We start from the raw sequence: 18,877 nt of genomic DNA on the forward strand, positions 1-18,877 counted from the left end.
ATGGAAGAAGAAGACGCTGCAGCAGAAGTTTCCAATTGTAAAAACTGCGAATGTTTGTCAGTTGAGGAGAACTGATGCAACAGAGATTTTATTTTCTTTAGTTTGCCCATATAAAAATAAAAGCCTTCAATAAGGAAACAAGTGACACGGAAACTCCAAATATATGTTGATGAGACAGCAAAAATACATTACATGGCTTGCGCAAAAAACTGCAAGCAGAGCCATCAAATATTGAAAGAAAAAACAGATAAGTACATTGTAATGATGAGCAAAAATTATTCAAAATGGCTGCTCTCATGAGGAAAAATGTAAAAGCGTAATTAAAGAGTCAGAAAATAAGCTAGGCGACCGTAAAAACATTGAAAATGCTCACCAAAACATCCCACAGCTATTATGAACAAAGTGTCATAAAAAAAGGAAAAAAACGGCCTGGCAGTAAAAAAGTGTCCGACGATGCACGGAGCTCTGAGGTCAGACAGCCATCTTGGTTGGTGGCTCGCGCGCACTTCCACGAGCGGAGCTTTCTAACTTCTGCTGTGCCACTTCTCTCATTGTGCAATGCTCCTCTGTCTCTTCTGCAGCAGAAGTTCTGCACTGCACGGCCATTACACAGAGGACAGCCAGCAAACAGCAGTAGAGCCTTCTGCACACAACCCGCTCCTGCAGAGGGGAAATATAAATGCAAAAAGATTTCACAATTGGAGCTCTCCCACAATGTTGCACCATTTATAATAACACCACAGGTCAAACACATGACACCTGATTTGCTTTTCCTGGTTCACTAATGGCATTGTCAACAGGGAGAAGGAGTTGTTCTTAAGGTTTATCTTTAGAATCTCACTTCTAATAATTATCACTCACTGCACTGTTATAATCTAATGTTCTAAAGTGACAAGCTCCCATCAGCCTTATCCTATGTTTCCATGATTTTTTTATTGCATGATTTGCATGACAAACATGTTCATGGTTCAGCTTGTGCAAGGGCTCTGAGAGCCAAAGAAGACTATTGGCTCAGCTCTGGCCCAGCTCTATATTAATTTGCTGGCTCACCCTCCTCTAATTTCAAATGGTAAGTGCAGGGTTGAGGTAAGGTAGAGAACAGCGGTGGCTCTTCCATAACAGCGGAGGAGCGTCGCCCCTCCGCCAACAACAGCAATTGCAAAACCTTTTCAAGAAAACGATAATCAACTGTGTTTATGATCATTTTCTTGAAAAGCGGTGGTTCATTGGGGGTGACGAGCACTTCAGGGGACTGCTCATAGCAGTCCCCTCAGAGCACATGTCTGTTTGGCTAGCTGTGGGCCAGCCAAACACACATGTGCAGTAGACTCTTGCCCGCACTGTGTGCCAGGCAGGGGAGAGCATGCACAGGCTCCCAGTCTGCCTGGGAACACCAGGGCTGTGCGCTCCCAGACAATCCTAACACTGGGGCTTGGAGGCCATGCCTGCAGCCTTGAGCGACGAGGGACAGAGGAGCAGTGGGCGGCAACGGAGGAGTAAAGTTTTTCTTATTTTTAAACTATGAAATGTTCCCCCACACCTCTGTGCACTGCACCCGCCCCACCCCGCCCCTTTAGAAGTCAGCGAGCAGCAACTGGTAGAGAAGGTCATTTCTAACAAGTTTGGAGAATAGGTCCCAGATAAGCAACTGAAAAAGAGTGGGCATAGTCATTGCAAAATAGTTCAAAAGTGAATTGTGCAGTTTCAGGGGATTGGAGCTCATCCATTGCAGTATCAAAAGCTTCACACCAATCTCTTCTGTTGAATTCTTCTTCTTCTTATTATTATTATAATTTATTATTATGACTTGTAATGATCTAGATACTGTCTTAAAACACACTCTTTACATATTTTGTGTACATCATTTTTTACTCATGCAGGATGGCTACCCATATTTTTGACTGATAGAATGGTTTAACGTTTCTAAAATTTGAACCTGTGGGTTCCGGTCTGGGAAGTAGAGCAACTTCCTCGCCTTTGTCACTGCAGTATGTGTGACCATCCTTGGCTCTGTGGGAATGAGAAATCCACAAGCATGTCATCTGAGCGCTGATGGCATTACATTGCACACCTCAGTGCCTCAGACCGCTACCATCTGGTAGTGGCTTTACTGAATTAGTACAATGCCTTTGAGGCGGGTCTGCCATTCATCAAGTGCCCATCCAAACCAGCTCAGCATGAAAAAGTTAATTCACAAGCAAACTCACATTTCCCTCATCATGGTATGAATTACATGAACCCCAAGGCCTTGACCAAAATGGTCGCAGGGTCTGAAACTGATCAAGCAGGGATGTACAAATTACACGGTCTACAGCGTCAAGCAATTGAGCATGGAGAGCAAACATAATGCAGGAGGAAAGGGACCCTTTGAGTGTCACAAAAGGCATTTACATTAGGGTAAAACATTAAAGGATGAACATTTCGGAGAGAAAAGCAACCTTACATCGAAAAAGTATTTGTTGAAAATAAAACCTAAACTCTGCAACCTGACTCGCCTTTCCTTAAATGGATAACACTTGGACACTTTTTGCCCAGCACAAGCTATTTCTAAGTTCGCCTTTAAGCTATGGAATTGATCATGTGACTTAGTTGTCTTTTAATCCTTAATTTCAACACTTGATTCTACTCATAGTTACAGCAGCTGAGACACTGACCCCCAACTGTATCTTCTCCACAGTAAGGGAAGAGGCTGAAAAGGAAAATGTAGCCACTCATAAAGCACTATGGTAATATTTTTAAAACGCCAGGCATAATGGATTATCAAATGCATGGAAATGCTCTTTTGATATATTCCATTTCCTGAGAACGCTTCTTCTGCCTGAACGTACCAAACAGTAGGTTGCCGACTTGAATACACACCTCTTCTGTTGGGTTTTAAACCTGAAAATGTATGAACCTCTTTGCACAAATCCTTGGAGTCATACTTGAGAAGACCATTCATTTGCACCACAAGTCAATATATAGGTGAAGGTAACCAATCATTGACTGTCTACACCAGGGACAATCCCACTGCTCCTTCAGTGTGACCTTCAAGTGGAGCCAAGGGGAAATTTGTAGGCGAGAACTTGATTTACTGTAATGGACGCTGTGTGATTCTAAAAGCCAATGGGGGCTTGGGGGAGCAGTGGGCTTGCCCGGTCTCCCCCCGGGCTGATCGGCCAATGGGACGAGCCATTGGGAAAGGTCGTTTCTTGATTGGTTAAGGGTGTTAGAAGGGGCGGGTTTTAAGGTAAGGTATATATAGGGTGGGTGGGGTGTGGGCGGCCTCTTCGGCCGTTGTCACACCCAGGAAGCGGTACTGTTTTTGGGCGTGTGGTTTAGGAGTTTACTTCAGAGTATTAATATTTAGGTGGTGGTGTTTTGTAGCTTAATTATGGAGCACAATAAGGTAGTAGAAGCTTTGAGAGTATTACAGGAGGAAGGGCGTGAGGACCTTATTAAAGAAGGTGTTCTAGAGCAGGCATGGGTGGGGTTAAGAAGACCAAAAAGGTCTTCAGCTGAGGGGGTATCGGCAGCTATTTTAGGGTGCACGTCTCCAGCTGTTAGCCCTAGGAAGTCGAGGAAGTTTAAAGCTAAAAGCGTGTCTGGTAGGAAGGTAACCGTTTCACCAGAACGCGTTGCACATAAGAATGAATTAAATTTAGTCTTACCCGGAGGTCGCTCGTATCGGAGGGGTGGGATTAAGGTTCCCAGGCGGTCGGGAGCCTCTTTAAGGCAGCGTGTGGCGGCCCTCGGGTGGGGGTCGTATCAGGCTGCGATGCGCGATTTAGAGCAGGTGGTGGCGCACGACCAAGGAACGCGCGCGCCACTTGTTCATGCTGAAAGACAGCTGAAGAAGCTGGCAGTTGGCGAGCATGCGCGTAGACGCCGGAGTTTAGTTGGGAGTCGTGCGCAACAAGCTCAACTCAACAGGCGCCCTCAGGGTTTTCAGTAATTTCTGAAGTAGGCGAGGATTGGCAGTCGGGAGTGTACAGAGAGGTCGGTGAGGACACAGTTGGTGAGGATATTGTTATAGTACTTGATTCTGAGGATGATTTGGAGACAGGCAATGATCCTTATGATGAGGGGTGTAGTCAGAGTTTGCCAATGTCTTTTAGGCTGCCTGTGCAAATGGGTAGGAATATTCAGTGGATTCCTCAGGAAGTGAGTCCCATGGTACATAGGGTACAGGAGTGGGAAGTGTCTAACCAGTCAGTTGTGAGGGCAGGTGAACAGGTGGATTTTGTTGATGGGCAGGGTGTAGTTATTAGAGGCACTATTTGTGGCACAGCGGTAGAGGATGAGACAGCAGGGTCAGCACAGGTTAGGCTTGATTTTCGGCAAGGAGAGAGGGCGTACCGTCCTGTGTGTGATGTTCCTCATGCTTTAGGCGGGCACGAGGTGGCTGCAGCTGGACAGCGGTTGGGGCGGCCAGCTGTTTTTTCTCGACCGGTGGAGGTTCGGGCACCTTCAAGACACCGGGTGGAAGAGAGGGTGCAGCCCGGAGCGGTTCGCCCGACTTCGAGGGAGATTCCAGTTAACGGAGAAGGATCCTCAGCTTCAAATGCCAGTGGTTTGCGGTCATTTCCGGCGAGCCAGGGCGCTTTGTCAGTTTTGACTGGTGAAGAAGAGGTTTTAGATTATGAAGAAGAAGATACGAGTCGGTCGAATACAGTTACGAAAACTCCATCAGGCAAGAAGGCGGTCCCGGGCGATCATCTTACAGGCGGCAAGAATGTCCTGTCTACCAATTTGATTAGAGGTGAGGTCACTAATACATTGGGTGCGGTTGGTGACGTTTGTGGTACAAAGGTGGTGGGGGATAATTTGAGCAATGTGGATGGGGCTATTCAAGTTGAGGATGTGGGGGTTCAAGAGGGTAAGAGGGGAAGTTTATCGGGTGCTATTGACGTGGTTTCAGGTAAGCAGGATTTGACTCAGGTGAGTATGGGGCAGTCTGGTGTTGGGTCAGGGGAAGGTACATCTGGTGGTTCTAAAGCAAAGAAACTACCTTACATGCGAGTGTCGATGCCTTTGGGGGCGCATCTCACTCAAAACTTGAAAGAGAAGATTTGGCGTGGGGAATTCATTGATGTATTTAAATTACTTCATAGAGAAGTGCAGGCTAAAGAAGGCTCAAAGGAGGAGGAATGGGAGTTAGCCCGTAGGCCTAAGGTCCCATCGACAATTGAAAATTGGACTTCAGCATTTTTGATATATGCGAGCGTATTATGTGAGCGCTTTCCGGACTGTTGTGTGGCCCTTTTTAAATATATGGATGTAGTAAGAAGGGCTCAGATGGACTATGGAGGGTTTGGCTGGTTTCGGTATGAGGAAGAATTTCGGGCACGTAAGGCTATGTATCCGGAGAAGATTTGGGGGGAAATTGATAATGAATTGTGGATGCAGTGGCTGAGGACGGCAAGGAATGCTCCGACGACACATACAGCAAGTCGTTTACCGGTTCAGTATAGGCCCTTTCAGGGACGTCCCACCCAGGCTGGGGTGGGTTTCGGACAGAGAGGACAGTTCCCACACAATGGAGCATGTTGGGCATTTAATAGCGGGCAGTGCAATAGGCAGCAGTGTAAATTTAGGCACGATTGTTCCAATTGTGGGGGCAGGCACCCATCATATCAATGTTTCAGAGGGTTTAATTGGGCTGGACAAGGGGTACAGGGTAGAGGATCAGACAGAGGTAGGTTTCACGGACAGCAGATGGCAAGTAAAGGGCCCTACCCCTATTAAAGTGGATGTTGTGTGCTATTGGCTACAATTTTATCCCCAGCTGGAAGAGGCAAAATTCTTGCTTAGGGGTTTTCAAGAAGGTTTTAAATTGTGCTATCAGGGTCCAAGGTTGAGGAGATGGGCTAATAATTTGAAGTCAGCAAGGCAGTTTCCAGATGTGGTGAGGGATAAACTCCAGAAGGAGCTGAAACTGGGTAGAATTGTGGGACCCTTTTACAGCTGGCCTTTGCATAATTTGACCATTTCACCTTTAGGAGTTGTTCCTAAGAAACAACAAGGCGAATTCTGGCTTATTCACCACTTATCTTGGCCAGCGGGAGCATCAGTTAATGACTTTATTGCCACGGAGGATTCTGTAGTCCATTTTGCTTCGGTAGATTTTGCAATTTCTTTAGTCAGGAGATGCGGGCGTGGGGCTGAAATGGCGAAATCGGACGTGCAGTCTGCTTTTAGGCTTTTGCCGGTTCACCCTGAAGATTTTTCTTTGCTGGGCATGCAGTTTGAGGATGCCATTTATGTTGACAGGATGTTACCAATGGGTTGTTCGGTTTCATGTTCTCTTTTTGAGATGTTTAGTACATTTTTGCAATGGTTTGTTCAAGCTCAGAGAGGTTGTAAGTTTGTCACTCATTATTTGGATGATTTTCTTTTTGTGGGAAAATCACGGTCTGGTGATTGTGGTTCAGCGTTGGCAGTTTTTTAAGAAGAGATGGCGAATTTTGGGGTTCCTTTGGCTCTAGAAAAGACTGAAGGGCCTTCGACGTGCTTGAGTTTTTTGGGCATTGAGTTGGATTCATTGAAAATGGAGGTGAGGTTACCGGAGGTGAAAGTGAGGCAGTTGATTTCATTGCTGGAGGTAGCGGTTGAAAAGCCCAAATTGGAGTTGCGTCGCGCTCAGAGTTTGTTGGGTCACCTGAATTTTGCTTGCAAGGTGGTTCGGGTTGGCAGAGCTTTTTGTAGGCGCCTGGGTTTTGCGATGCGAGGAGCGGTTTTACCTCATCATCACATTCGGATTCGAGCAAGTGTTAAAGAAGATTTGAGGATGTGGATCAGTTTCCTAAAGAATTTCAATGGGGTTACCATGTTGGTGGATGATTCTGAGTGGCTCTGGCAGATTCAGATTTTTTCGGACGCTGCAGGAGCACAAGGTTTTGGCGTTTTTTGGGATGGACACTGGGTGGCGGAAAGTTGGCCTCCGAGCTGGAAAAAAGCTAAGCATAGCATTGCATTCTTAGAGTTTTTTCCCCTGGTCGTGGCTCTGACGCTTTGGGGTCCCACCTTTGAAAACAGTAATGTCATTTTTAACGTGGACAATCAGTCAGTTGTTAATTTGGTTAATTTTCAAAGAGCAAAGGACGAAAAGGTTCTCAAGCTTTTGAGAGTGTTTTTGCTAAAATGTTTGACCTTTAATGTGATGTTTAAGGCGAAGTATGTTCCTGGAATCAACAATGACGTGGCTGATGCCCTGTTTCGTTTTCATTGGCGGAGATTCCGTGGTCTGGCACCGGGAGCGGATGCGATGAAGACGGCGGTTCCCAGGGAGTTATGGGAGTTAGGAGAATAAGGATGTTGGAGCTCATACAACATTCCATAGCTCCGTCTACTCAGAAGAGTTATGCTCAGGCCTGGTTGGAATGTTTGGATTCAGGTGCTGTTAAACGGATGGGAGGTTTGGAGGGGTTGGCGCAGAGGAGAGAGTATGCGGTTCAGTTTATTATGCAGCAGATAGAGTTGGGCCTATCTGCGGTTACTATATCAGGTAAGTTATCTGGTATTTCCTTTTTACGGTAAGTATTTTTGGGGTTATGACCCGGTTGAGGGTGAGTTGTGTAGACGTCTAGTTTCCGGTTGGGCTAGAGAGATGCGAGCGAGGATGGACAGGAGGCGCCCCATAACATCACATCTATTGCAGGATATTTTGGGAGTTTTGGTTCAGGTTTGTTTTTCAGGATGGGAAGTAAAATTGTTATCACTATGTATGTCATGGCTTTTTCACGGAGCGTTTCGGGTCTCTGAACTTCTTGGAATAAAAGGGCAAGGGAGCCTACTGCTGTCTGATGTACAGGTAAGGAATGGCAATGTAGTCCTTTGGCTTCAGGCGTCTAAGACGGACCAGTTGGGGAGGGGTCAAGAAGTGGTTTTGTGGGGTACTGGGTCTTGCATATGCCCGGTTACGTTGTGGAGGTCCTTTGGGGAAGGGCTGACAGGGTCGTCACGGTTTGTATTCATTCATCAGGATGGTTCTTTGTTAAAAGCTCATCAGGTACTGGCTGTCTTAAAAAGGGCTTTGGGTCATTTAGGTCTTGATTCTAGTCATTATGGAACACATTCATTTCGGATTGGAGCTGCTACAGAGGCCAAACGGATGGGCAACTCTGACAAAGCGATTATGGGTTTGGGGAGGTGGAAATCAAAATGTTTTAAGCGTTATATTCGTTCTTTTAAATAAGGGGTTGGGGTTTTTTACATTTGGGCCGTGTTTCCAAGTTGCTGTTGGCGGGTAAGATATCGGTGGGAAGGTTCTTTTTTATAGTATTTAATTCCATTACTTACTACATTTTCTGTATTTCACCGCTTTATCTGTTCATATGTTACGTGGATTATGTTTCATATAAATTTTGCTGTTTTCCCTTAGGTTGTGTCGGGGGTCCGGATGGAAGCTGTTCTGTATGGATAGTGGGGCACTCGTTCGTGCGGTGGGCAGAGAAGCAGGCAGCATCCAGAAATTTTGGAAAACAATTGGGTTTGGATGGGGCAAGAATTAGGATCAGTTGGGTGGGTAAGAGCGGCATGAGATGGGGAGAATTGTTGTTGGTTCTTTCTAAGAGTCTTGAGCGTGGGGTTTGCCCAGATTTGCTGGTCATTCATCTTGGGGAGAACGATTTGGTGTCTTGAAAGCGATTAAATTGGATCTGGTGAGGATAAAGGATCGTTGGGCTGGGACCCATGTGGTTTGGACGGGTTTGGTTCCCCGTAGAGTTTGGAGGGGTGCATATTCTTTGTCAGGAATTGAAAAATAGAGGAAGAACAGGGAGATGAAAAATTTTTGTAAGGATCAGTGGTTTTCTTATTTGTTTCATGAGAATCTTCTGGCATCTGATGGGGAGTTGTTTAGGCATGACGGTGTGCATTTGTCTTTTATTGGGAATTAGTATTATTTACTGGATCTTAGGATCATGATTGCAGATTTATTAGGTGAGAAACTTTGGGATCGGTAGTAAGGTTTTTTGGGGTGGGGCAGGAAAACGCCTGGGCGGGTTTTCCTGTGTGGCGGGGGAGTAACGTATAAAGGCTTTGGGGGGGGAAGGGGATGATGCAGAAGATTTGAGGGCAGGGAGGTTTAGTAAGGGTCACATGGGAGGAAAGGCAAGGGGAACTACAGAAGCTGTGCAGCAGGACAGATGGGGAAGGGATTGATAAAGGGCTATTGGGGTGGGTCAAGTTTAGAGGGTGGGGGAGGGGTTAGGAGGAAATACTGTTTAGTGAGGTTTCTAGTTTTGTGAGGCTTTAAGCCAAGGTTATTGTTATACCAGACCTGTTCTATTAAAGCGGCCTTTTATCCCTAAGACGAGTTTCTGTGGTTTGTCCCCCCTTTTGCCCGATGTACTGTATTTTCTTTACATTTCATCTCCAGTTTTCGGTATTAATCTGAAACCTCCAAATTATAGGTTAATTAAATAAAAGTTTGGGCATGAAAATGAGAAACTCAAGTAAAGACTTCTTTGCAAGAATCAGTCTTCCGTTTATGTCCACCTTGCAGGATAACCAATGCATCTGCAGACGATTAAGGCAGTTTTTAACTCAGTTGCCAATGTTGTGGTGCTGGAACAAATGAAGGTTTATTTGGGTTGTTTTAATTTTTCGTGTATTTATTTATTTAATTAGGAGGTGATATTTATATGGTATGCACCAAACCCTGAAGCGCAGCAGTGCACTTTACATATGCAAGGCAAGGTGGTTACATGACGAGACTTAAGCCTCATTAATATTGATTTGAATGATTCTATCAACCCTACCAACTGTTATTTTGTGCATCCGCAAGGTTGGATTGCAAAGCTTTCAGTGTTTTTGCATGACACCTACCTTGTCAATCGGCACGGTACATCAGGCCCCCAGTTCATAACATATAACATTGTATCACTAAAAAGTCTAATAAAAGTAAAGCAGGGGTATTGAAGAAAATGTGTTTAACTGTTCCAGTGCAAGTCAATTAGAGTACATATGTACATGGATTACCTAATGTTTACATTACATAATGTAATTATAATGTATATTTAATAATATATACATTATTATATTTATATATGTATTATACATAATGTATATATAATACTATATATATTATGTATATAATATATATAAATGCATATATATATATATATATATATTATTTATTATATGAATATTTAATATATATCATGTGTAATGCATACATGTATAATATGAATAGATAACATAATATAATTTTAATGTAATCATGCATGTAATTATATTACATCATTACTTTACATTACATAATGTTTTAATGTCACTAAGGAATCATTGACACAATGTCGTTTTAAGGAATATCGTTGCCAAAAAGTTTGGAAAAACAATATCATTGACCATAATATCATGATCATGTACTTATAATGGTAAGTACAAAAATATTGTTGACACAAATATTGTCACTAAATAGAAAAAATATAGATTTTTTAAAACTTAAATAGATTTTAAAGTAGTAAAAGTCACTTTTATTTTTATGTACATTTGGTAAATACATTCTACTAATAGTTAATACTATAGTTAATGCTATATTTATTTTTATATATATATATATATATATATATATATATATATACATATTTATATGTACCATGAATACAACGGTGTAAAATTAGTAACTCAAGCTAATGGATATAAGCATTGCAGAAGAAAAGCGTAGCATGCAATTAAAAGGCACCTTGTAGATACCTGCACCATAAATATATGGCATACTTGTATTTTGTTTGAAATTATGCCATTAGAAATACCTTCTAGCCCATAGTTTAAGATGGCTACTGCAAATGATGCTTTAGGATGGTCTCTGTGAGTCGTTTGTTGATTTTCACCGTTGAATACATTGGGAACTGTATATTTGTAATGTGGTATTGCACTGCCCCATGCGTGAGCAAGGACTGGTGGGCGAAACGCGTAGCAGGAGCGTCAGAGGTTTTTTGATTAAACACCTGTGAATTTCACATGGAGTGCACAAGACTCTTTCTTTGGAGTTTTCCATCTATCTATCTATCTATCTATCTATCTATCTATCTATCTATCTATCTATCTATCTATCTATCTATCTATCTTCACTTAAAAAACGAAAGGTTACAAGGACATTATAATTAGGCTCACATTTTGAACATACAAAACCATAGAAGTTCACCTATTAGAGTTATCTCAAATAACTATAACTTGTGCCCTGAGGTAACTGTAACTCGCGACCCCACCATGCACAGTTTTTCCATCAAAAATTTGACTACAAATATTACAGTGATATTTACAATGATGTTAATAAAGATGTCATGAGTGCTGTAATTTGTGGGGTAATTCGTAGTGCATGGTGAGTTTGCAAGTTATAGTTACCTTAGGGCACAAGTTATAGTTACTTGAAATCACTCTAACTATAACGGGTGAATTTCTATATTTCTCAAAAACTACTGAATGGATTTATGCCAAATAACAAAAAGGGAACTTTCTGGACCAAGAGCTTCCTTTCTGCGAAATTAGCTGTAATTCTGTTCAGTTGTTCAGGCGCTATTAATGTTCAAAATCCCCATGGAAAAATTAATATGGAAAAAGCATTTTGGAACCCCCCGTTTTCTCATCCCCCGCTTGATGGATCACCCAGAAACTTTCTAGACAGATGCTGAAGTGAGCATCGTACTTTTTGGAACATTTTGTGAAGATTCATCAAACAATGCCAAAGTTATTAGCAAAACAACAAACACTTTTTCCATAGAAACTAGGTCCTAACTATAATTACCTAGTGCAATGGCTGAGGGAACTTGTCAGGCAAATAACTCCATTGTGAACCAAGTGACAGCGCTCAAACAGGGGAAGCTGTAAACAGTGTTTATTCAAAACTCACAAATGATGCGTTTCAGCCATATGGGCTTTCATCACATGACTATATTGTAGTCAAAGAGTTTAATATAGTCACTGAACATAGAAAACAGAGAAATAAAAGCAGTGCTCTCAGTGTAAGCGCCAACTTGGAAATATCAATGACAAAATAACTTGTAATGATTCTGCCTAGCAGGCCCTTTGTTTCTTCTAGGGGAACGGTCCTAGAGAACACATCTATATATATTGACTGCTCTTTAAGAGACTTTGGGGGTCATTCCGACCCCGGCGGCCGGCAGAAGCTGCCCGCCTGGCGGGAACCGCCAGAAGACCGTACCGCGGTCAAATGACTGCGGCGGTCATTCTGACTTTCCCGCTGGGCCGGCGGGCGACCGCCAGAAGGCCGCCCGCCAGCCCAGCGGGAAAGCCCCTTCAACAATGAAGCCGGCTCCGAATGGAGCCGGCGGAGTTGAAGGGGTGCGACGGGTGCAGTGGCACCCGTCGCGATTTTCAGTGTCTGCAAAGCAGACACTGAAAATCTTTATGGGGCCCTGTTAGGGGGCATGGGCAGTGCAGGGGCCCCCAGGGGCCCCACGACACCCGTTCCCGCCATCTTGTTCCTGGCGGTTCTGGATGGCGGGAAGGGGGTCGGAATCCCCATGGCGGCGCTGCTTGCAGCGCCGCCATGGAGGATTCCTTTGGCCAGGGGAAAACCGGCGGGAAACCGCCGGTTTCCCTTTTCTGACCACGGCTTTACCGCCGCGGTCAGAATTGGCCAGGAAGCACCGCCAGCCTGTTGGCAGTGCTTTCACGGGCGTTGGCCAGGGTCAGAATGACCCCCTTTGTATCTGTTAACCTTACACGTTTCGGACACAAAGATGTTTCTCAAGTAAATAGATGGGATTGCCTGGGAAGACAGGTTTATCTACATTACCTTAGATGTCTGTTTCCTATACAAAGATATACAGCATACACATGTGTTACAAGTATGCAGGACTTACCTGAGAGCAATAACTTTTTGTCATTTGCAACATATAGAAATAACCATGGAGATGACTGAATATTGTCTAGTTAATAATGTTTTCACCCTCCATGGGAACATCTATCACCAACTCAGGGGCACTGCAATGGGTACTTGCTTTGTGCCCAGCTATGCAAATTTGTTCTTGGGCTGGGGGAGGGGAAGATATCCATCACAGAGCGGACCGTGAACAACAAAGAGAAGTTCATTCTATGACTATGTTACATCACTGACTTCTTCATCTTATGGAAGGGATTGACTGAGTCTGCCAGAGTTGTAGATAGGTTAAAAAATAATTGCATTAACTTTGAATTCCCATGCAATATTGGTATCAACAGATTAGAATTCCTGAATGTAGTGGTAAAGGTAACAGAAGGCAAACTCACTACCAACCCTTTGGAAATCAACAGCTGGGAATAGCCTGCTTCACTCACTCAGTAGTCAGCACTCACTCAGAAATGCTCAAATGAAGTATCATTTATGGGGAACTGCTGCAGGCCTAAAGCAACTTCAGCTCCAACAAAGCATTTGTAACAGAACAAGAAATCATGCATTCTGGATTCTGGGCAAGGGATAGCCTCCATGGGTAGTCAAGAGTGCACTGGACAGGATTGCCAACAAAGACAGGGAGAATATTTCATTCCAGCACATACAAGTAAGAAACAAGGAACAGAATAACACCACCAGATTTATAACAATGTACAATAAGCAGCACAAGGAAGTGGAAAAAATTCCTAGGAAGAATTGGCAGATCCTTTCCAATGACCAAATCATGGACTCAACTCTGGATTCCAGACCTAGCATCACATACCATAAGAGTAGATCACTAAGAGATATATTAGTACATAGAGATATCATTGTAATACAGACAATCACATGGGTGATCTTATAGGATTTTTTTTCCATTTAAGGGTTGCAAGGCTTGCATATACAGCACTAGTAGAACTGAATATGAAATTTCACATGGACACATATCCAGGAAGATAAGCAATTTCCTCACATGCAGTTCTCAATTTGTGGTATATGTTCTGGAGTGTCCCTGCAAAAAGAGCTATGTAGGGAGCACAGTTCACCAGGCCAAGAAGATGATCCCAGAACATATGTGAGTAATTGACAGCAAAGATTCCCAATATCCTATAGCATGGAAATAAAGTCCAGCCGGTTGGCAAGAGCACTCTACCCTTTTCTTCAAGATCACAATAAGGAGATGGTCAAGCACACAGATAAGATTGTTTTGTATAGCATTTGCTACATGTCTCACGCCTAATGATAAAGTTATAAGCTCTGATATGTAGGAGAGGTATTTATAGGATTTGTTTTTGTTTTGTTTTTATTGACAAAGTTTTCATTTTTCTGTATATTGAACTTTGAATTTGCTTTTACTTTTTCATTGCATATGACTTATTAATATGTGAGATGCCTTCCAAAATGAACATGTATTATTCTTTACACTGGGTAATTTTCACTGTTGTTTTTGTTTTATTCCTTCATTCTTTATTTGCACTCATTTTTACACCTATGACAATACCGGTTAGAAGCCCTTCCACTCTCATTTGAGTGTGGGGTTTTTCAAAAAGGGATTAGTCAGAATGGCCCACTTGGGATTTATTATTCAACATGTCCTTCTCCCTTTTGGTATAAGTAAACAGGGAATTTATAACATTGGGATTGACGCAATTGTAGTAGTTTTGCCATGTGCTATTATGACCTTGCTCATTGGGGCATGGGCATAGAACTTGTGCTACATACTTTGCCCAATACCCTTCCGCAATTTGACTATGTGCCCACTTGGGCTTGATTTGTTTGATTTTTTATTTTTATACATACTATCCCCGTTCATCATTCATGATGTATTACTTTATGGAAGAATCACTACATCAAATATATAAAACATTTTTGTCATTGATACTTCCAAGATGCCACTTGCACAGTTTTCATTTAAGACCTCTGACCACAGTTTGTTCATGTGATCAAGGCCCTTGTGGCTGAAACACATTTTGTATGTCTTTTGAACACAGCGTAACATAATTTGAAAGACAAATATTTTACATTACATTAATTTTTGACAATGTTGTATTTATTATTATGAAAATATATATCTACCTATATATATATATATACATATATATATGCATAGTAATACATTTAAATGTTAATGAATTTAATATAATCTAAAATAAATAGTTTTCTTAATTATGTTAGACTTTAGGGGGTATTTTTATTACTTTTGTGGCGCAGGGCAGCATAGCAAGTCACCTTGCTGCTCTGCCATACATCACAGAAATAGGGCAGAAATGTGTAATGCAACACAGAGATTTACACTGGGTTGCATTTCTCCAGATATTTGAAAACATTCAGAGCCACACTAAGTGGCTTGGCATGGCTTAAAAAATCTGACTTAAGGTTTGCACCACTCTTGCACCATGTTGCATGTTGCAACAGTGATGCAACCTGGGTCATAAATATGGCTCGCACACAACCATAGAAATTCAGCAGTTATAGTGATGGTTAGCTCAAGTAACAATTGCTCATGCCCTAACGTAACTGTAACTCATGCCCCGCCATGCACAGTTTTCTGCTAAATAATTTTACTCAAATGTTACTTTGATAGTATCAATGATGTTATCAAAGAAGTCATTAGTGATGTAATATGTGGGGTAATTAGCAGTACATGGCGAGGGCGTTAGTCATAGTTACTTGATTTAACCATAAATATAACTGCTGAATTTCTATGGCTTGGTGCGAGTAAATTCAGATCCTAACTATACTATCCCTATAACCTTTGGTTTTTTCAGTGAATTTATATATTTTTTAAAATCTGTTTCCTAACTAAAACATCCCTGTAACCTTTGTTTTTTTGGGTGAATTTCTATAGTTTCTTCAACAGAAAATAATTGTAACCACGAAACGTTATTGAGACCACCTCTGTGCATGGCCTTTGGCTCTGTGCGGCGGGGGTTGGCTGCAGGGCCTGGTCTGTGGCCAGGACTTTCAGCCAACCTGCTATAACTACCCAACCCTGCACCACACACAGCCTATGGCCATGCACCGTGGGAGGTGGCCACAGGGCACGCACTCCCTTAGGCTGTGCATAATTAGGGATGGCTGCAGGACCTGTGGCCAACCCCTAGAACCAACCAACCCCACATGCATAAGTCTCTGAGTGGGTCTGTGAGTGTGTTCATGAGTACTTTAGTGGGTCTGGGAGTAGGTGCATGGGTCTGTGAGTGGGTGCATGAGCCTCTGAATGGATGTGTGAGTGGATGCCTGACTCTTTGAATGGGTCTGTGAATGGGTGCATGGCTGTCTGAGTGGGTCCGTGAGTAGGAGCATGAGTGTCTGAGAGGATCTGTGAATGGGTGCGTGGGTGTCTGAGTGGGTCTGTGAGTGTGTGCATGAGTGTCTGAGTGGGTCTGTGGGAGGATGCATGAAGGTCTGAGTGGGTGTGTGAATGGGTGTGTGAGTGTCTGAAAGGGTCTGTGAGTGGGTAGATGAGTTTCACTGGGTCTGTGAGTGGGTGCGTGAGTGTCTGAGTGGGTGTGTGAGTGGTTGTGAGTCTTTGAGGGGCTGTGTGAGTGGGTGCATGAGTCTCTAAGTGGGTGCCTGAGTCTCTGAATGCATATATGAGTGAAAGAATTAGTGTCTGAATGAGTCTGTGAATGTTTTTTTCTTTTTACTTTTAGCATTATTTGTGAATTCGTCGTAACATTACATGGTGGTCACGCTGACAGTCTCGACGAATTTGCGAATATTGTGTATAGGAAAAAATACCTGTTTTGGTTGCATATTATGTACCTCAGGGGTCCCTCAAAGACCCCTAAGTGCCAAACATAGGATCTGGGATCAGGGATCAGGGTACCTCTACCTTCACCCCTTATACCACTATTATACGCTCATTTTCAGCCCTGGGGACCATGTCCCATAACCTAAAAGTATGGCTGAAACTTTCTACTCAGGTTGAATCCAGACAATCATTGCATTTGTATTGGCACACGTGTTTGCTTATTCGCTGCTATAATTGCAAAGTCATTGTGAAAGATCTGCTGCCCTAGATATACACATTTCTTTTACGTATAACATCTCATATTTACAAATTTACACCAAAGAAAAGAAGCATAATCTGTGGAACAAAATCTAGCTTTGTGCCAAATATGGCATTATTCTATTCAGCCGTCCGGTCCAACAGCCACCATGACATTGGTGGTCCTTGGACTGCCAATGTCGTAATCTGGCTTATAGTCCTAACAATGTCAAAGAAGATGTCATAAGTGATGTAATATTTGGGATAATTAGCAGTGCATGGTGAGGGCACAAGTTATAGTTACCTTAGGGCACGAGTTATAGTTACTTGAAATAGCTCTAACTTGTCAGGTTGTCTTTTCCTCGGGATCTGCACGCTGCTGAACAAGAAGGCCCACCTCCCGGCATCACCATCTCAGAAAGCTTTAATAGCACAGGGTTATGATGAAGCCAGGTGGGGGGAAGGGAATTAGGGGAGTGAACAGCTGGGAGAGAGATCTGAAAAGGAAAAGGTTAGAACAAACATGCGTATACTCATTTATGACAATCTAATTCACCATTAGAGCCTTATTGTACATGCATCTCCAGATTGAAACTCTTTGTGATTGGGCAATAACCCCTTCTGTAAATCACAACACCAGAATGAACTGAGACCTCCGAGTCCCAAGAAGACCAGTGTTTTAGGCCACGGACACTCTCTTAAATATCAATCATAGACCAGTTATGCATTGATAATATCAATCATAGAACCACCTATGCATTGATAAAACTCTAAACATTAGATCTCAGTATTAGAAGACTCGTAAGCACTTAAAGAGGTCTTTTCACATAATATAAAACACCTTAATATGTATCTCACATATCATGCATCCTAAAACAATGAAACTGTGATTTCTTTATCTTTGAAACCCTTTTTCGATCAATGTTCTCCTGTACATGAAAAGCGCTTTAAGTATTGATCCAAGGGCGCTTTACTTTCTGTGAACTGAAATGCTTTCAAAGCGCCTTTTTTCTCCTCTGGAACTGAAGCACTATGCCAATGCGCGTTTATTCCTTTTGATTGGAGCGCTATATCAATGCACGTTATTATTGTGAACTTAAGCGCTTTATCAATAGCGCTTTGCTGCCGTAAATTGAAGTGCTTTTACTTGAGCGTGTTGTTGCCGTGAACTGAAGCGCTTTACTGAGTGCATTACTGCAGTGAACTGAAGCGCTTTACTGAGTGCATTGCTTCCGTGAACTGAAGCGCTTTACTGAGCACGTTGCTGCCGTGAACTGAAGCGCTGTACTGAGCGCGTGGCTGCCGAGAACTGAAGCGCTTTACTGAACGCATTGCTGCTTTGCACTGAATCGATTTACTGGGCGTTTGGCTGCCGTGAACTGAAGCGCTTTACTGAGCGCGTTGCTGCAGTGAACTGAAGCGCTTTACTGAGCGCGTGGCTGCCGTGAACTGAAGTGCTTTACTGAGCGCGTTGCTGCAGTGCCCTGAAGTGCTAAAATCAAATGGCCTAAAACGCCATGCTCGTTAGGCTAGGGGAATGCTGAAAGTTAGGGAGAAACAACTCCCTTCTGACTTGGGCTCTTCACGACCTTTCCGCCCACGAGTACGACTTACTCGTGTCTGAATTCCAAATGGAATCACAGGAACCTTCGAGTTTCTGCCAAGCTGCCTTTGAAGAAATTCTGCTTTGCTCCAGAGGAAGGTCCCTTGAGGTCTGACTGCATCGAAGTCTTCAAAATAGTAAGCAACGTGCTTGGGTGTGGCTGGGCTTAATAGGCCTGCCACACCCCAAGATGGCCACTGCCTGCGAAAACATGGGAAATGTAGTTCTTTCATAGGATAACACTGATAAGTGCATCTTGACCACCAATGCCCTGAACCTGCAGCTACGTGAGCTTTACCACAGGGCAGACAACGTTGATGGCCATTCTTGGAACAAGCGGGGATGAGCAGTGGTGCGCATAAAGCACCGCAGAGTTGCGCAGTGGACCTTCGGGTGGAACCTGGACCATGCACGGCCTTGA

The sequence above is a fragment of the Pleurodeles waltl genome, chromosome 3_1, assembly GCF_031143425.1.
Source record: "Pleurodeles waltl isolate 20211129_DDA chromosome 3_1, aPleWal1.hap1.20221129, whole genome shotgun sequence".
Classification (NCBI taxonomy): domain Eukaryota; kingdom Metazoa; phylum Chordata; class Amphibia; order Caudata; family Salamandridae; genus Pleurodeles; species Pleurodeles waltl.